The 19749-nt window shown below is 47.7% G+C and overlaps 1 long non-coding RNA gene across 2 annotated transcripts in view; it reads left to right on the top strand.

The window, feature by feature from the left end:
* Positions 1-18434, top strand: part of LOC146203090 (uncharacterized) — a 63876-nt gene extending 45442 nt beyond the window's left edge. For both annotated transcript variants that reach the window (XR_014702334.1, XR_014702333.1), the window contains one exon: positions 18351-18434. This is a non-coding gene — a long non-coding RNA (uncharacterized LOC146203090). The remainder of the gene's footprint in view (positions 1-18350) is intronic.
* Positions 18435-19749: the final 1315 nt, after the last annotated feature.

Raw genomic sequence — 19749 nt, 5'->3', positions numbered from 1 at the left:
ATATTAATGATTTGGTGCTAATTGATAAATCATGTCGCTTTGTTATCTATGCTGATGACTGTAATATATTTTTTTATGGGAAGCGATCTGGAATGTATTTTACCCCATGCAAGCTCAGTTTGTTTTAAAGTACAAGAATTGGCCCAGAATAATAACTTATTATTAAATAAGTCAAAAACAAAATGCGTTCTATTTCGTGCACTAGGTAAATCAGTTGAAGTGCCTGATAGAATTATTGTTGGTCCATATGTTATTGATACAGCGAAATCTGTGAAAACACTTGGCGTTGTTTTTTTTTTTTTTCTGAATACATGCTTTGGAACGCACACATTGACTATGTTTACTCCAAAGTGCGAAAACTGGTAGGTATCCTGAATAGAAATCGCCATTTTATTTCCAGCAAAAATTAAAAAGCTATTGTATAACCCCTTGTTCGAGTCCCATCTTAGCTACTGCACCCTGGTATGGGGAGAAACGACTTCACAAACTTTGAACAGACTAGTCTTGTTGCAAAAAAAAAGCCGTTCGAGCAATAGAAAATGTACCGTTTTATGATCACACTAAATAGTTCTTTTCCACAAAAATAAAATAGTAAAAGCTGACAATATTTACAAGAACAAACTCATAAGAAATTACTCTAGAGCGGTACAAGGAAAGCTCGATTCTTTTCTCACACTATCCAATCTACACAAACAGCATTATACTTACCCTCACCGCCATCAACTGACATGGAAAATTTCTTTCTTGCGAACTAACTATGGACGTCAACGAATTGCTCACACATTTCCAAACACACTAAACGACTTCACAAAGAAAAACATAACCGTAATGAAACTGAGCAAAAAGCATATCTTAGAAATATTTCTGTAAACAGCTTGCCTCAAAGATTAAAAATGTATTTCTATCCTGTATTTTTTTTTCTCATTGTGAATCAGCCTATAATATTTATTTTACTCATTGTATAATATTCAATGTGTAGTTTTGCGTACAATTATATATTATTTGTATTTTGCGTTTGTATATGACAGTGTAATTAATTTTCATCTCTGCAATCATTGAAGAAAATGTTATACCAAACAGTGTGTCACTGTTGCCTGGGTGGCCGGAGCATTGTCAAGCTGCTGCTGTGCAGCTTTTTCTCCCGTCCCCCTTTTTCGCCATGTATCCCTTCCTTTGTGAAAATAAAATGTGCGCGAAAAAAAAAAAAAAGCAATACGTCTGCTCCGACGCGTCAGTCGCAGCCCAGAAATCTTCCAGAATATAGATCATCTGGCGTCTCGCATCACGCAAGCCATTCGAATTGAGTGGGTCCCACGCGACCTACTATAGTTCGCAAACCTCTGCAGATTCTGCAACCCGACAGGCGACTCTACCTTCATCAATGACACGCTTCCTCACTATGGATGATCCCACTTTGCTTCTCACAAGAAAGGAGCACCTCCGGCGCCGCACACATGCTCTTGTCCCACCGTGTGCGGTAACCCTCCCCAGCGGTCTTACCCACGCCGAGGAGGTTGCGCTACGGAGGATCCGGGTCGGGGTTGCCCTCACACCTGCTGTAACACGAACATGGCCTCAATATCGATATTTATATCAGCGTCCATGGATGTCCTGTCTGCAAGTCACAAGATCATGAGGCAGATATTCACCACTTCTTGTGGGTTTGCCCGGCACTGAAGCCGACGAGAATTCGGCACCTGGCGGCCGTTTCGTCGAACAACTCATTTTCGTACATCGCTTGGAGCAAGGGCCTTAGCATCGCTCTCCCTTTAACTTTATTAGAATAGCCAACCTTTTTTCTTTCATTTAATACCCTTTAAAGTTTTTTAACATATTTCATTATGCCCCGAGGCAATAAACAACGTTATATATAAAAAAAAAAAACTGCCGCTCGCGTCTCGTGCCGGCGCGCTGGCGCCAGGTCATCTTATTCTTCACAGGCATCTTAAACGCATGCACTAGGCATGCGCAGTGTCCTCATGCACAAACCTCAACTGACACCTAGTAGCCACCACAACTGCGCACGCGCAATGACATCACAACTGCGCAATGGGCTTTCCTCTGCGTACTTTAGGTCAAGTGCACCCTGAATTTGTTTTATGTGATGGAATTGCTACATACTGTGCGCTATAAAAAAAAAACAACAACTAAACAAGCTTCGTCATAGACGCACAACTGAAAAATGACCGGACAATTAACGCATTGCTCACAACGATTAACCTTGAGTTCTCGGCTTTTCGCGGGAGTAAAGGTGCAAGTAAGCAGTTCTTGGAACGCAACGTTACGGGTCCTCGACCGCTAGTATCGTCAAAAAACATACACGGTCATAGCCCTCATATTTAAAACTGATGGCACAGCCAGACAGGGTAAATGTACGGGAAAGATTTGGCGCCCCCCATGGGGAATTAGAGGGGATGGCCGCACCCCTTACCCCATGTGCACGCGCCTATGGCCCCTCCTGTGCCCACGCCCTAATCACCCTAATCCTCCACTCAGCCTAGCCATGGTCCAGCTTTTGACACAGGCACTCACTAATTCATGCTCAAGATTAAAGCAAGCCCCAACTTCTACGCCACGCCGTCCCGAGTTCGGAATATGAAAACGATGAATGAATGAATGAACTTTTATTAGTGGAGGAAGGCCTGATATCGTAGTTAAGGGATGAGAAATTCGAATAAGAGGAAAAACGTCTTTCGGAAAAAATTTAACTCCAAGATATAAGGGTACAAGCCGCAGTCAAGTTACAGAAATCCATTAAGCACGGTGAGAAGCCCCGCCTCACACTGCTCGTATAAGGCCCCTTCGTCTACCAAAGCAGCAAGGTCCTCTTTAATGCCGTGGAGGCCAGAGAAAGAAATTGATTGAAGGCGATAACATCTGCTGGTGTGCCATGTTTTGTAACCAAGACCCCCTGCCTCGATCAAAGAAGGAGCAGTACCATATTAGATAAAATAGGTCTGGCTTGCAAATGAGGTGGCAGTACGGGCATAAGCTGCGGTCTTGAGAAATCGACAGTAGTGATCGCGGGCGATGCGGTGCTAGCCATTTGTGGAGAATGTGAGGAGTGTAGGCAACATTAGCACTTCAGCTTATCAACGAAGATGAGGTTGGAGGTGTCCTGAGAGAGGTTGGAGGTGTCCGCGATAAAACCCTGAGGGGTGGTGTCGTGAAGCCGACGGCGACTTGCGGTGGTTCAATCGAAAATGGTGGATGGCGATGTTCATGTGATCGCATGGAGCTTCGGGAGTCACGCACGGCTTGTCTCCATCAACAGGGTTCAGCGGAGGAGTAGAAGTGAGTAAGTGCTACTTGGTCGCTTCATGAGCGGACTGATTCCATGCGCGAATAGCAGTGTGGCTTGGAGTACTACATGACTCGAATGCAATGACCACGCGAAAAACTTTTTTTTTTGCCATAGTGCACTGTCATCACGAGAGATGGCCCTGTGCACCCCTACAAACTAAGACTCCTACTACAAACCCCTCTGTTATGGAAAGTAGCGACACTCTCCTCCCTTCGGCTGCTTTCCTCCTTAATTCTCCTCTGATTACCTCTCCCACCAGCGGGAGCGCTGCACACGGCACGCTGAACCTGCCTGCACTCGAGGGGCGCCGCGGAAGGGTCAATAGCAGTGAATGGCGGGGGCTTGTTGTGCTGGCTTTTAAAGCGTTCTTTTAAGAACTGCTTTGCGCAGGTATATTATAATCGATTTGAAAATGTTATGTTTGGTTTTAGCGGCACATATTGCTCGCAACAACAAAGAAGGAAGGAGAAGACATGCTCAAAACGGCAAGAAATGTTTGCACTCTGCATCACGCACGGTACTCTGAAGCATCAAGAACGGGAAATAAACTGAGCAGGCAGTTATGGTGTCATCTGCCTTGGGTGACAGATAGATGACATTGAATGTGGGCCGATGGCCTCTTCAGAAACCTTCTGCATCTTTATGCGTGAACGGCAAACCGGCTAATTCTGACATCGATCGCTTCTGGCTAACATAAGCAAAAGTGTAGATTGTTGTATGCTTTCATTTCCAAATTGCAGCTGGTCTGTAAGAAAACGATGAAACAATATTCCTACGGCTGCTAATCAGAGGCAGTGTACGTGCAAAAAGTGGCTCTTATTTCTTCGCAAAATCAATTGATTAGCAAAATGACTCAGGCAAAATAGCGTCTCATTTTATCAGCACAATACTGTTTTTTTTAATGTTGTAAGATGTGGCGCATACAAAATACACAGTTCCAAATACAGAAGAAATGTAGTGATAAACACTGTTGCACATTGGAACACAATCTCAAGCAGCATCTTTGCTTTTACTGATACAGCACAGGTCGCTTTGGAAAGGGTCGTAAGACATGGCGCAGGCACATTAGATTCAAAAACACATTTCCTAAGAAAAATAAAACCACAAAAAACACTGTTAAACAATTGGAAGATGCCGAGAACCTTTAACGAAATGAAAAGATATAAAAACGAAGTGCAAGCAAATAATTTTCGTACAAACATTTTTCACACATGCTTCAATCAAATTTGAATTTCGATGATAATAAGCTTCATAAATGCGCGAGAATATCTTCAAAAAAGATGGAAGCAGTTACCACAAATTTTGAGGTATTTACAGGTTCATTCAGACGACAGGCAAAATAGTAATTGTTTATAGGCAACTTTACACTCATTCTTCCAGCTTCCTTCTACTCTCCGCTTCCTTTTCACTATGCCTGATGGCATACTTCTCGAATAATAAAAAAACTCTGACCAGCGTAAGACGCACCTGCATGTCTACATGGAGGCTGCGTAAAAGAATAGGCAAATGCACAAACACCGAAACATATACGCGTTGTTCAAAATGTTTCAAATGTATGATTTTTAGCAACCAGAACATGTCTAGTGATTAACAACAATATTCAATGCCTTAAACGAATATTTTCGACAGAAAGGCCACTTTCTTAAAAAAAAACACAAGAAGGAAAAAAGATGTGCCCTCTGATTAAAGTTAATTTAGATCTACAATAGAGGCACGAACAAAACTTTGTAGCTTTGCTAACGCCGTTTCCAGGATCACCTTAGTTCACTGTTCTGCATCTACCGCCTAATTCACCGTGGACATCAAATTTTCTGAAAATGTCATACGGTTCAATGCGTTATAAGAAGCAAAAACAAGTGCGAGAAGAGAAAAATATCTCGGTCCCTTAAATTCAAACGCACCGCGAGTCATGCAGAAATATCGCGAGACACAGTACCTCGCACAAAACAGTCCTTTTCGTCGGGACGAAGTCTTTCCTTCCTATGTTTTGAAGCCATTTTTTTTGGTGCGCAGCTCGTCGCGTTTCCCTCGTGGAATAGAAAACAAAGTCAATACTTTTTCTACTCTACTTAAATACTGAACGCGCAGCAGCACGGCATCGCGCGCACGATAATGTATGTACGCGCGCAAGCAACGGGAAACGGCACCACGAGGCAGTTTAATGGCGGCAGCGAAAAAGTAAAAAACAAGCAAAGCAAGATTTTTGAGCGCGCTGATGACGTATGATGACGCGATTTCCACGTGAGGGGGCATTCCGACGCCCGGCAACGCAGTGAACTACATTACATCAGTTAAAGCCGAGTCATTTAAGAGCGACGATAGGGTAATCTCCGCAAATCAGGAAGCAACACAAGATAGCAGAATAGAAAGCAGTTACTAACCAATCTAAATTGGAAAAAGGCAGAAAAAATATTCCTAAAAACACATCTACAGGAATAGATGGAAATCCGATCAAGCTGATTAATGAACTTGGTCCAAGAAGTAAGGAAACGTTGTTAAAAGCTTTGGAGACAGTCATAACGGATAAGCAAATTCAGGACAGCTGGCGGCAAAGTAAAATGAATTTGATTTATAAAGGGAAAGGAGAAAGGATGCCCATAAAATCCTACAGGCCGATTACCATAACATCTGTTATGTACAGGTTGGCCATGCAGGCGGTGAAATTAAAGGTGCAAGCATGGGTAGAAAGTAAGAAGATACTTGGAGAACTGCAGAACGGCTTTAGAAATGGTAGGCGCTTTGATGATAGCCTGTTCGTGCTTACCCAATGCATCGAAATATCTAGAGTGAAATGTAGACCTTTGTATTTGGCCTTCCTGGACTTAAACGGGGCGTACGACAACGTAAACAGGGAACTCCTGTGAAACATATTAAAAGAAGAAGGTATCAGTTATGAGATAACCGAGTTCCTACAGGAAATATACCAGGATAACAAAGTAGAAATTACATGGGAAGAGATAAGCAGTACGGAAGCTGTCAAGGTATGCAAAGGATTAAGACAAAGTTGTCCTCCACGTGCATAGTGCCGCGCGGCCGCCGTGCTTGGTGCCGACGACGACGAAGCGGTTGTTGGTTCGAGAGGCGCGCTGGTGCTGGACAATGTCATCGGAGGTAGAAGCAAACCTGACTCTCGGGTCTTACCTTCACGGCTCCCTGTGGCTTGAGTCGTGACGCTGGTGGAGGTGCCATTGATGATCCCTTCTCCTGCGGACGACCCGACGTGGTCGCCTCTCGTGACCACTCCAGTTCATCGTGCAAGCCGGCGGCTCCGAGGCTTGCCTCCCCGAGACCTTCCCTCTTGAGGAAGAGCCCCTAGCTTCCACTCTAGCTATGGCAACGACACCGGCCGCCCATACCACGACTGCCCCTTCCACCCCTTCGTCATGTCTCATCCTTTAGACCCCACGTACGCCTAAGCCATTTCACGGTGAGCAGTTCGAAGACGCCGAGGACTGGCTAGCTCACTACGAAAGGGTCGCGCGACATAACGGCTGGGACGACTCTGCAAAAATACGAAACGTCTACTTCAGCCTTGAAGACGCTGCTCGGACGTGGTTCGAGAACCGCGAGGCCGCATTCTCTACGTGGCCGGCCTTCCGAAGCCGGCTCCTCGGTACGTACGCCAATAGTGACCGCCGGGAGAACGCGGAGCGTGCCCTGACCTCTCGAGTTCAGCGTCAGAACGAAGGGGTCGCAATGTACGTTGAAGACGTCATGTGCCTTTGCCATTACGCCGACCCGTCCATGAGTGAAGAGAAGAAGGTGCGGCACCTGATGCACGGCGTCAAAGATCAGCGCTTTTCCGGCCTCGTGCGGAACCCGCCCACCACCGTCACGACGTTTCTGGCTGAAGCTGTGATCATGGAGAAACTGCTACAGCAGCTATGCAGTCAGTATGCTCGGCCACTGAATTCCCTCTCCGCACCACCGCCGACTGATCGCACCGACTACAATCCCGGGGCAGACCTGAGCTCCCTTCGCGACCTCATTCGCACCGTAGTTCGCGAGGAGCTGCAGCAACTTCACGGGACATTTGCCCCAGGTCTGGCTTCTCTGGCCAGCGTCATCCGTGAGAAGGTCCAGAACGCACTTACGCCACCGATAGGTGCAGTCGCTCAAACTCCGCACCCGGGCCTCACCCAGCCAATGAGTTATGCTGATGTCACACACCGCCCAGCTCTGCTTCCTACTCCTTCTCCTTACAATACACCCGAGGTCGCTGTACACGCTGCTGAACCGCCGGCCCACTGGGCATATCGGCGCCAGACGCCCTGAAAGACTGATATCTGGCGCGCTCCAGATAACCGCTCTCTATGCTACCATTGTAGCGAGGCTGGTCACCTCTACCGACAGTGCCCTTATCGCCAGATGGGCCTGAGAGGATTTGCTCCCGACAGCCCTCGTCCACGACCTGGTAAACGACCTGGTACGTCACCCGCCAGCGTAGTCCGCCACATTCCCCTCGTCGTGAGTCGCGAATCGCCTTCTCCACGCCGCTCTTCGCCCTCTGGGCCACGTTATACCGCTGCACACCGTGGTTCCTCGAGCCATCGTCGGGAAAACTAGTTCCGGCGACCTTTGGGGGCGAGGTCGCCGCACACCGATTCGCCGCAAAGCTTCCACCGCCGCACCGCTCGATTCGCCCCGTCGTCGAACGCCGAATTCCTGTCCAGTTTTCGCCGCACAGACTAGATCGCCCCGACGTCGTCCGCATCGCTGACTAGTTATCACCACCGTGTCGACTGAATCGCCCCGACGCAGACCACACAACTGCCGCCCAGCTTCCGCCGCCGCACCGCTCGCTTCACTCCAACCCGCCGTCAACATTGAACCGCCCCGACGCCGACCACCCAACTGCCGCCCAGCTTCCGCCGCCGCACCGCTCGCTTCACTCCGAACCGACGTCGACATGCCCTGGTCGGGGCCGGGTCTCCCTGGACATCCCTGTTATCGTCGACACGAAGGAGGTCAGTGCTTTAGTCGATACGGGAGCCGATTTTTCTATCCTTAGCGGGCGGCTTACAAGGACGCTAAGAAAAGTGATGACGCCATGGAACGGACCAGACATACGTACGGCAGGCGGACATATGGTTGCACCACTGGGTATGTGTACGGCTCGGGTTACGGTGCGAGGCTGCACATTTGTCGCAACGTTTCTTGTTCTACGCGAATGCTCTCGCGATGTTATTCTTGGCATCGACTTCCTTTGTGAGCACGGTGCCACTATAGATCTCCCGAATCGCTTGGTGACGTTTTCCTCTAAACTAACCACCGAAAAGTATGAGTACCGTGGGTCCCACTCCACGCTGCGAGTCGCCGATGATAGCCTCACAGTGCCATCACGTGCCAGCATCCTCGCCAGAGTTACCTGCGACGAGCCACATCACGGCCTCCGGGTTGTTGAGCCTAATGTGTCCCTCTCACTCACCGTGGGCGTTGCTGTGGCAAGAGCTCTTTGTTTATTTAGTGGCAGAGAGACGGAGGTGCTCGTCACCAATTTCTCTAATGAACATCGACATCTGTTCCGTGGCACGGCGATCGCTTACGTTGACCATCTGCAAGAAGTCGCCGAATGTTTTGCTTCCGAAGAAGTTACGCCTGGCACCGAACCGGATGATGCCGTAAACGCTGTCGACATCAATTCTGTCCTTTCCTCTGCTGAAAAGAGGCAACTCCAGGATCTGTTGCTGGAGTTTCGTGCGTGCTTCACGTCTTCGTCTAAAGTGCAGCAAACTTCGGTCATTAAACACCGGATTATCACGCATGAAGGCACTCGACCTATCCAGCAACAGCCCTATCGTGTGTCTCCTCGGGAAAGAGAAGCTATCCAACAGCAAGTCAAAGAGATGCTTGCCGATGGCGTCATTCAGCCGTCAAGCAGCCCATGGTCGTCCCCGGTCATCCTCGTCAAAAAGAAAGATGAAACACTGCGTATCTGCGTTGACTACAGGAAGCTTAACAGTATGACAAAGAAGGATGTCTATCCACTGCCACGGATCGACGACTCTCTCGACCGACTTTGCCGTGCCAAGTACTTCTCCTCGATTGACCTCAGGAGTGGTTATTGGCAAATCGAAGTTAATGAGAGGCACCGTGAAAAAACTGCCTTCGTGACACCAGATGGCCTCTATGAATTCCGCGTCCTCCCATTCGGGCTATGCTGTGCTCCTGCCACCTTCCAGCGGATGATGGACACTGTGCTCACAGGTCTGAAGTGGTAGACATGCCTTGTTTATCTCGACGACGTGATAATCTTTTCGCCGTCGTTCTCGAAACACCTACGCCGCCTGAGAACTGTTCTCGAAGCCGTTCGGTCTGCCAACCTTTCTCTCAAGCCTCAAAAGTGTCACTTCGGATTCACCGAATTGAAGTTCCTTGGGCACATCGTCAGAGCTGACGGCATCCGAGCTGACCCCGAGAAACTTGCTGCCGTTGCTGCCTTTCCCATCCCCACCCAAAGCAGTCCGACGGTTTCTAGGGCTGTGCTCCTATTATCGCCGCTTCATTAAAAACTTTGCACAGATGGCCAGTCCTCTGACACTACTGACTCGAGATGACGCATCGTTTTGCTGGGGCGCCGAGCAGCAGATGGCTTTCGACGAGTTACGACGCCGGCTCCAGTCACCCCCGATCCTGGCACATTTCGACGACGACGCCGACACGGAGCTACACACGGATGCGAGCAACATCGGCCTTGGTGCCGTTCTAGTTCAGCACCAAGACGGGGTCGACAAAGTAATTGCCTACGCCAGTCGTGCACTTTCACGTGCTGCGTCCAACTATTCTACCACCGAAAAAGAATGTTTGGCGGTAGTATGGGCCGCTTCCAAGTTCCGCCCGTACCTTTATGGCTACCGTTTCGAGACCATCACTCGTTGTGTTGGCTGAAAAACTTAAAAGATCCTTGTGGCCGCTTAGCACGTTGGGCATTGCGCTTGCAGGAGTTCGATTTCGACGTAGTTTATAAGTACGGCAGAAAGCACACCGATGCTGATAGCCTGTCCCGCGCTCCCGTCGACCCTCCTCCGTGACGCAACCGACGACGATAGCTTCCTCGGAGCAGTCAGTACGTACGACCTCGTTTCCAGACAGCGTGCTGACGCCGAGCTGCGACTGATTATCGACCATCTCGAAGGTGGGCACCCTACAATGCCCCGGTACCTTGCTCGGGAGCTGTCATCGTTCTGCCTCCGCAACGGGATGCTTTATAAGAAGAATTCTACATCGAGTGCAAACAAATACTTGCTAGACATACCGGCTGATCTAAGGAACGAAATCCTCCTGGCCTGTCACGACGAACCAACTTCCGGTCACCTTGGCTTTACACGCACCCTAAACCGAGTCCGGCAGAACTATTACTGGCCACATCTTACTCCGAGCGCTAAACGTTACGTCCAAACTTGTCGGCAATGCCAGCGGCGAAAAAAACCCGCACTCAAGCCATCTGGCATGTTGCAATCTATTGAACCACCCCTCACACCATTCGAGCTAGTGGGCATGGACCTTTTACGCCCATTTCCTTTATCCTCAAACGGAAATAAGGGCATCGTAGTCGCCACAGACTACCTGACACGCTACGCTGAAACAAAGGCCCTTGCCAGAGGTACTGCCGGGGAAGTTGCTCACTTCTTTATGAATGAAATTGCGCTTAGACACGGTGCACCGTCGACCATTATTACTGACCGAGGTAAGGCATTTACAGCTCGGCTACTGCGGGACACCTTAACTCTCAGCAATACCGATCATCGCACGACAACAGCCTATCACCCACAAACAAATGGCCCAACGGAACGACTCACCAAAACGTTGGCGGACATGATTTCAATGTACGTTGACGTTGAACATAAAATATGGGACGAGATCTTGACGTATGTCACCTTCGCCTACAATACGGCGCTGCAGGAAACCACGCAGTTTACACCATTCCGTCTCATATATGGCAGGGAGGCCCGCACGACGTTGGACGCAATGCTCCCGTGCGGGGATGAAGCGGTCGAACCCGATGCCGCCCATTTCGCGGAACAGGCCGAGCAAGCCCGCCAGCTGGCCCGCTCGCACATTAAGGAGCAGCATGCCATCGACGCTCGATACTATAACCCTCGGCACAAGGAAGTCCACTTCGAACCAGGAAACCAAGTGTGGGTGTGGACCCCCGTGCGCCACAAAGGCTTGTGTGAAAAACTGCTACACCGGTATTTCGGACCCTATAAAGTCCTGCGCCGCTTAAACAGTGTTAACTACGAAGTTGTTCCGGTTGCAAGTGTGACCGTCAGTGTTCGGCGTCAGCGACCTGAAATTGTGCACGTGGTGCGCTTAAAGCCGTACTTTTCACGTGACTGAACGCTGTGTCAACGTCACGTTTTGTAACCGTGACGCTGCAAGTGAGACCTTCACTCATTGTACAGTTCACCTACCCCCATTTTTTTTTTCTCTTCTCACCTTGACATCGGGACGATGTTTCCCTTTCGCGGAGGGGGGGGGGGGGCGATAATGCCACGTGCACAGCACCGTGCTTGGTGCTGACAACGACGAAGCGGTTGTTGGCTCGAGAGACGCGCTGGTGCTGGACACTGTCATCGGATGTAGAAGCAAACCTGACTCTCGGGTCTTACCTTCACGGCTCCCTGTGGCTTGAGTCGTGACAATATGATAAACCTGGAAGGGAGGATACAAGAAAGTAATCTAGGTTTTAACCTATCATATAGATTAGGTGGAAAGGCGGTAGAGCAGCGCTTCCCCAGTTTGATGTATGCAGACGGTATTGTGCTGCTAGCTGAGAGTCAGGAAGAATTGCAAACTCTAGTTAAATATTGCGGAGACAAAGGGGACGCTCTAGGCTTCAGTTTTAGCACAGGTAAGTCGGGTCTGATGATTTTCAACGGCTCAACTGATCAGGGTCTTAAAATACAAGGCCATGAAATACCCATAGTAGCATAATTTAAATATCCCGGGGTATGGGTAAACGAAGGATTGGAATACATTGGAAAGCATGAGCTATCACTTAAGGCCAAAGGGCGAAGAAATGCCGGAATAATGAAGCATAGGGCATTGTGGGGATACAACAGGTATGAGGCTTTGAGGGGTATTGGCCCCTTGGACACCGAAAATTTGACCTCGTCAGAATATGACCAAAATTGATGTCTTAACTAATTCGAGTATGGCCAATTCAGTGGGGATCTCTAAATCTGGATTGCTCAATTTGGAAAGCTTACTTTCGGAAATGCAGTTTAGTGCCTAAAATCAGAGGTACAGTCGACATCAGAGAGCCGTCGGACGATTAGCACTAGGTGCCCACGACAAAACCGCAAATGAGGCGGTAGATATGGGCTGGGCATCTTTTGAAGTACGCGAAGCTCAGAGTAAAATATTATATGAGGAACGCCTGAGGAAATTGGACAGTAACAGATGGGCAGCTAAAGTATTTAAATACCTATACCTAAAAAGCGTTGACTCACAATGAGGAAAAGAGCTAGGAAACTAACCAGTAAGTATGCTGGTCACAAGACCGAATAAATGAAGACCGTTAAGCAACAGGTGAAAAACACAGAAGGTAAAAATTGGATAAATTCGATGGAAAAGAAATTGTGGAATTATACCGAAAGTGGAAAAGGCAGATCAGAAAGGAAGCTTTCTTTGATAACTAAAGGGGCAGTGCCCTACTTTTTGAAGCTAGATCAGGGTGCCTTAGAACACGCAGCTACAAAAAGAAATTTAACAATAAAGCTGACGCATGTGCTGTATGTGGTAACTCCAGTGAAACAACTCACCATATTATGCTCAAATGTAATGGTATCCATCCGGAAGTCGATGCAGGCGCAGTCACTCTTCCTGAAGCTCTGCGGTTCAGTGGCCGGGTGAATAAACCGGCGGTGGAAGCTAGCAAAAAACGACAGAAACAAGAATTCAATAAATAAAAGGATGGTATAGTTAACCAATCTAAAACAATAATTAAGATATAGGGAGAAAAATGAGCATGATAGCAATTGCTACCACCCCGTTTCAAAGGGGACGCTTCTATATTTCATCCATCCGTCCGTCCGTCCATCCATCCATCCATCCATCCATCCATCCATCCATCCATCCATCCATCCATCCATCCATCCATCCATCCATCCATCCATCCATCCATCCATCCATCAACGACAACTCTCTCTAGGGCATGGGCAATCATGCCGGTTCTTTCCTTCCTCCATGATGCCGGAGACCAACACCGTGTTTACAAACAAAGGGGGGCGCTCGCGGCGTCGCAGCAGACGAGGGTGAAAAATAGGGTTAGCGCCCATAGGAATACATGGAACCGAAACATTTCTAAGCAGTTTTTTAATTTCACAAGACACCTATTATGTCCTTATTCGGTTCAGAGTAACTGTGAACATCCTAGAACAGATCGTGAAAGTATGAAATCTCCTGACCGAGGTGAAGTATTTTTAAAACACCGCGAAACGTATCGGGGTGCGAGTTGGGAGGACGACCCATAGAAACGCATGTAAACACAACTTACCGCAACATTTTTCTCGTTTCGCAGAGCACCAGAAGTGTAGGCCGGTCGTTAAACATTGGCCAGCGCTTTGAACAAGTATGCTGCGTCACTGCGGAGACGGTCTACTTCTAAACCTCTCCGAATAATCTATGTTGTGAATAGACACCCTAAAATGGTCATGTAGCGAATCACGTAGTTTTGTTTACAGTCTTATATGCTGCCGCATGGAGTAAATTAGATTGATAAAATTGTCGCCTAATTGATACATTCTAGACAAACTTACTTTTAAAAGGCAGTTGTCAAACGCCATACCACAATATGGACCGAACGAGAATCACTAATTGCAGCAGAGGACGGCGCAGCAGGTGATACCCACTGCGACCGCCTCCAGCTCCGGAGCGTCTGCTAGCGATAGCGCCGGTGGTGCATTGTCGTCTGCATCTGTGCGCGATCAGTTTATCGTGCTGTGAACGGTCCTGCAAGTCATCAGACTTGCAGTACTTGCAAGGAAATGTAGTGTGCCATGCAACATGATGTCGAGGCGTGATACAAGACGTTCACCAAAAAATGAGAAGGGTTCAACGCTGCTGTACCGAGTAAAATTTTGCGGTAAGTTGTTACATGTGTTTCTATGGGATCGGCCTCCCAACTCGCACCCACATAGGTTTCGTGGTATTTTAAAAATACTTCGCCTCGTTAATGAGATTTCATACTTTCGTGATCTGTTCTAGGATGTTCATGGTTGCTCTGTACGGAATAATGAGACCATAGGTACGCCGTGAAATCAGAAAATTGCTTTGACATTTTTCAGGTCCATGTATTCCTATGGGCGCTAAGCTATAGTTTTCACCCCCAACCGGCCCAGCCTGGCGACAGAAGCGCCACCGCATCGCGCTTACGTCACAGATCGGTGTTGGTCTATTGCCGGTACTTCGCATTGCGCCAGGAGGAAAGATGGGAACATGGAGGAAGTTGTTTCCTTCCTCCATGGATGGGAACGAGAGAGCAAGAACAGCGCGCGTCTCCGTTGCTAGGCAACAACAAGGCATGCGCAGAGCAGACCCATGTGGCACGTACTGCAGATAACCTTCCCCGAGGACAACGGCGGTAATTTTCGCAGGGAGCCTACATCCCTACATGTTCTCTACTATTCAGGATGAGCCCTCCTTGGCTGAGCCGCAAGCTTGGCCTCCTGAGTGAGGCAGCCAGTGCGCCAGTGCGCGAAACAAGCGAGCGGAAGTGGTCCAGCGAGGCACGTGACATGACAACGGCAGGAGCGCGTACGAAACGAGGAAACGGAGCAGTGGCGCGCAGCAATGTGCGCGAAGTCAGCACTGCTTCTCTACTGCACACAAAGATCACTCCGGCTTCGGAGAGGCTGTATGACAACGGCAGTGGAAGCGTTCTCTGCTGACTTTCGACGCGCGTCTTCGTTTCTCCGTGCACTTGTCCGCGCGATTCTGTAGGTTTACGGCTTTTGTTTACTGTCCACATTTTATTGTTATAATTTAAGCGATGTCAGCGCTTTAGTACAGGGGTTGACTGACGATGTCGGAGGATCTTCACATTTTCCGGCACCAGCGACCTGCCTCCGAAGGCCGCTGGTATTAGTTTTCCCGGCCTGGGGGAGCGGCGTAGCTCGTCGGGGATGTAGACCGACGCTCTTGGTAACCGGATGTGACCGGATACTGTCGCGCTGCAAGGTCGCTTGCAATCTCAGTAGGCCGTTGGGCATTCCGAGGGTAGAGGTCCTCCGAGGGGAAACCCCGCATGTTGACGCGGCGGTACGGGCACGCCCGGTAAATGTGACTGGCTTCACTGCACTGATAGCACAGGGGCCGACGGTCCCGGGGCCGTCATACTTGACTTTTACGGGATCGCTGGTAGATTGGCGGAGCTAGGGGAGTAGCGAGGCTCCATGCGGCTCCATGCGAGGTCCTCCATGCGAGGACCCTGCGGCTCCATTGCTGGAGCTGCGGCGTTGATACTATGGTCCGGCGAGGGAGCCTTACGTAGGACGGACGCGTAGGTGGGTCTCGCGTCGAACGTCTGGTGGGGAACGCTCTGCTGCCGGGGAACGTCAGCAACTTGCTCAGCTGCCCTACGCACATCGTCCCGGACGACTTCAGCCAGCGAAGGAAAAGATGTTGTGTTGCAAAGCATCCGGAGCGCTTGCAGTTCCTCCCGCACGGCAGAACGGATATGAGATTGCGTAATGCGTCTATGTCGCTGCCGACATGCACAGGGGGTGCGTCGGACCCAATGATGTTCACGTCACGGTTGCACTGGCGAGCTCGGTGTTGCAGCGTTGTCTCCATGGTCGCTGCCTCGCTGAGAAACTCCGCCACAGTGCGCGGTGGACTGCGCACCAGTCCCGCGAAAAGTTATTGTTTAACGCCCCGCGTCAGGTGACGTAGCTTCTTATCTTCTGGCATTTGTGGGTCTGCACGCTTGAAAAGGCGTGTCATGTCCTCAAAGAACATACGCACGCTCTCGTTCTGGCGCTGACTGCGCGAGTGTAGCGCAGCTTCTGCTCGCTCCCGGCGGTCGGCGCTAGGAAAAGTGGCTTCCAAATCACGACAGAAGGCTGCCCAGGATGGGAAGGAAGTCTCATGGTTTGCAAACCATGTCCGTGCAGACTCTTTAAGAGCGAAGTACACGTTGTGGAGCTTACGCTCATCAGTCCACCCGTTAACGAGCGACTCGCTCGTAGGTCTCAAGCCAGTCCTCGGCGTCTTCGAACACGTCGCCATGAAAAGACGGGGGTGTTCGCGGCTGATGACACAGGATGTGGGTGGAAAGCCTGCTCTCAGATGTCATTGCAGCAGGTTCTACGGCCGTCTGAGGATGCGTCGTCCTGGTAGCGGCCGGAAAGGGTCCGAATTCAGGGGGCTCTTCACGTAGGCGGCGGACGAGGCGTTGATGTACGGGGGTAAGCTCCGTAGTGACAGGTTGATTATGCAGGACTGGATCGATACCCCGCAATGCCTCCACCAGATTTGTAACGTAACGTTACACAGAAGGCGCTCTGGCACTCTGGCACCGAAGAACACCAACAACCAGTCAGGTCAGCACGAAAGCGGAGCACCGTTTCGCTTCGTCGTCTTCTCCGAATCGCCCGTTCAAATCTTCGTCGTCTATGAATGGCATGTGTCAATATTGCTTTAAAAGACTGTGAGGCAAAGGTTCACCTGTGCACATATGTGTGCATACGATAATGTTATTGTTCATTTAGACTTTTCATCCCGGCCTCGGCGGCAGCTTTTCCATGAAGGCGAAAAGGAAGGCGCCCGTGTGCTGTGCGATGTCAGTGCACGTTAAAAAGGTGGTCGAAATTTCCGGAGTCCTCCACTACGGGGTCTTTCATAGCCTGAGTTGCTTTGGGACATTAAACCCCACAAACCAAACCAAACCAAACCATTTAGACTTTCCGAATTGAGGCATGCATGTGGTTTTGGGAAAGTCATGAGCTCTTGCATAACTTTTAGCGCTGGAATCGGAAACTCTAATGTACTAGATGTGACTCGGAAGGAGTAAGTTACTTAATGTCTTGGTGCATTGCAGTGCTGCCGTGATATTGATATTTTAGTACAGCAAGCAGCTGCGGCCTGCTTTGCAGTTTGTGTCTCATGATAGCAGTGAAAGAGTAATCTCAATATTTTTTACATTTTGCCGCTCTGTGTGCGCACCCATGCCTTGCATTGTTGAGCTTCTATTCATACCACTTATTGCAGGGTTCAGATTTAATACTAAGAAAATTTCTGAATGTTTCTAAAGAGGCTATTGTGTTAATGTGGCATTCCAATTTAATATTGGTGCCCTTACATGCTGCCAGACCACTATATTATTTTGAGTTTCTGTAATCAGCTGTATCATAAGCATGTTTAGTTGCTTGGCTTTTGGCTGCATCTTTGATGTAGGCTACTGGTTGTTTTTGTGTGTAAGAGCAAACAAGCCAGATAGCCACATCTTTAACGCAGTAGTGTGGCTGTGCTAAGTTACTTTAGATGCTTATCTGATCTGTACAGTTGAGTTTAAATGAAAGGCAGGTAATATGGCAGCATTTCCTAGGCAGATGCCTGCTACCTTGAATATGCCTGGTAGTCACAAGTCCATTGGTTGTATTTCCATAGTGAAGATTCAGTATCTTAAGCATCTTCTCTTTTTTGAAAATAAGATGTTCAGTTATCTACTGTCTGATTTGTCGCGTGCAATAAACTGTGTTGGCCCCAAGTTTGCTTCGTCATTTGAGACCAGCTGCACTTGTAGCCTGGCTGACTGGTGACTGACATTGAATATTTAGCAACAGCCGCATGCTAACGAAACTTGTAGACAAACAAGATGGTGCATAACATTTGGAAGAAATGAAACAAATTATTTCTTCCAAAAGTGATATGCTAGTGCATGGACAGTGGCTTTGATGTGTAGTGCAAATGAGGGGCATATAAACATTTTATTGTTAAAATGTGGCAAGTCTATTTTGTAAATGCACCAGCACAGCATTCTTGATTTGTGTTCTCTGGCTTGGATTATGACTACTTGAGTGTCCTTTTATCACCATTCCAGGAAAAGCAAAATACTACTTGGGAAGATGATTGGTTGTCAGTGTCGGCTTGTCAAGCATAGCAACTTATTGAAGATGTCATGGTGAGCTGTTCCAAAGCCCTTTCCACGTTGCTTTTTAGCGCCTTTTTGGCTACAGTTGGCTGTATTCATGTGTTGCAGACTGCATATATGGCGATGACACAAGTATACAGCTGGCAAATACCATGAGATCAAACTTCTGATATTTCACAATTTTAGTTTCCTTGATTTTATAGCTATATATATATATATATATATATATATATATATATATATATATATATATATATATATATATATATATATATATATATATATGTACACACATTGCTCAGTATATGAACAGCGAAGTTAGTTTTGTGAAAATGATCGGAAGAAAATTATGAATGACATCATAAGCAGCTTTACTGTGCACAGCGCATTTTTTGCAATTTTACAATGACCAAGGAATCGACATATGCAGGCCTCAGGGAACGTTTCTTAACTGCTTAGAGTAAAAGCAAGAAAGAGTATGTTGGGCATATTTCTGACGCTTACCGTCTCCTAGAAAAGTAATTCAAAATTGCCACAAGTGCCATATGAGGCTATCTACAATATTTTCTATGCGACTATAAGGCACTCTTACTTCAAAATTATAGAACAGATAAACACTTAGGTACTAAAAAAAAGTTTATAAATGTTCTTTCTCATGTACAGAATAGAAGCACATCAAACAGTGCCCCAAATATGACATTTTAACCTAGTAGTCTTTTTCAAAACTAAAAAAAAAAAAACGAAATTTTCTCAAAGCTTCAGAAAAAGTGAGATAAAAAGAATATGAAAGAATATGTAACATTATATTCTTTCCAACAATGTTATAAAAGCTGGAACCTGTAGCTTCTCAAACATCTAAATGAAGGTGCAAAAGGAACAAATACATTATCACCCTTAAGCTGAGGCTGAGACATTTAACATAAAGAGAAAGCGTAATTGAATATACTGTTTGGAACAAACATTTATCTGTTGCGTAAGCAGGATGCTGCGGCACCGTCATCAGTGGTTGCAAGTAACAGCTTGGTGTGCTGTCCTTAGGTATGTATATATTAAAGACAGTTTTCAGAATAATTTTCTGACTTCACGGTGCGCATTTCAGGTCCTTAATTTGTCTTTATGATGTTGGCTAAATGTGATTTTTTTTTTCTAATAGTCGTGTAATCATAAAATGTATTTGGGGATATTTTTGCCTGTATTCATTTAATTTCTGCGTAGCTATACCAGAGTTGCTATTTTTACACCGTTCCTTAATATTTTCTCAGCTTTGCTTCTCAGTTGTACTACAAAGTAAAGAAATGAGGCTGCCATTTTTTAATGAAATTCGAATAGAGCCTACAACCGAATCTGG

This window comes from Amblyomma maculatum, chromosome 1 (genome assembly GCF_055883805.1).
Source record: "Amblyomma maculatum isolate TAMU_Amacu chromosome 1, ASM5588380v1, whole genome shotgun sequence".
Taxonomy (NCBI): Eukaryota; Metazoa; Arthropoda; class Arachnida; order Ixodida; family Ixodidae; genus Amblyomma; species Amblyomma maculatum.
This window is presented reverse-complemented; position numbering and strand designations above follow the sequence as displayed.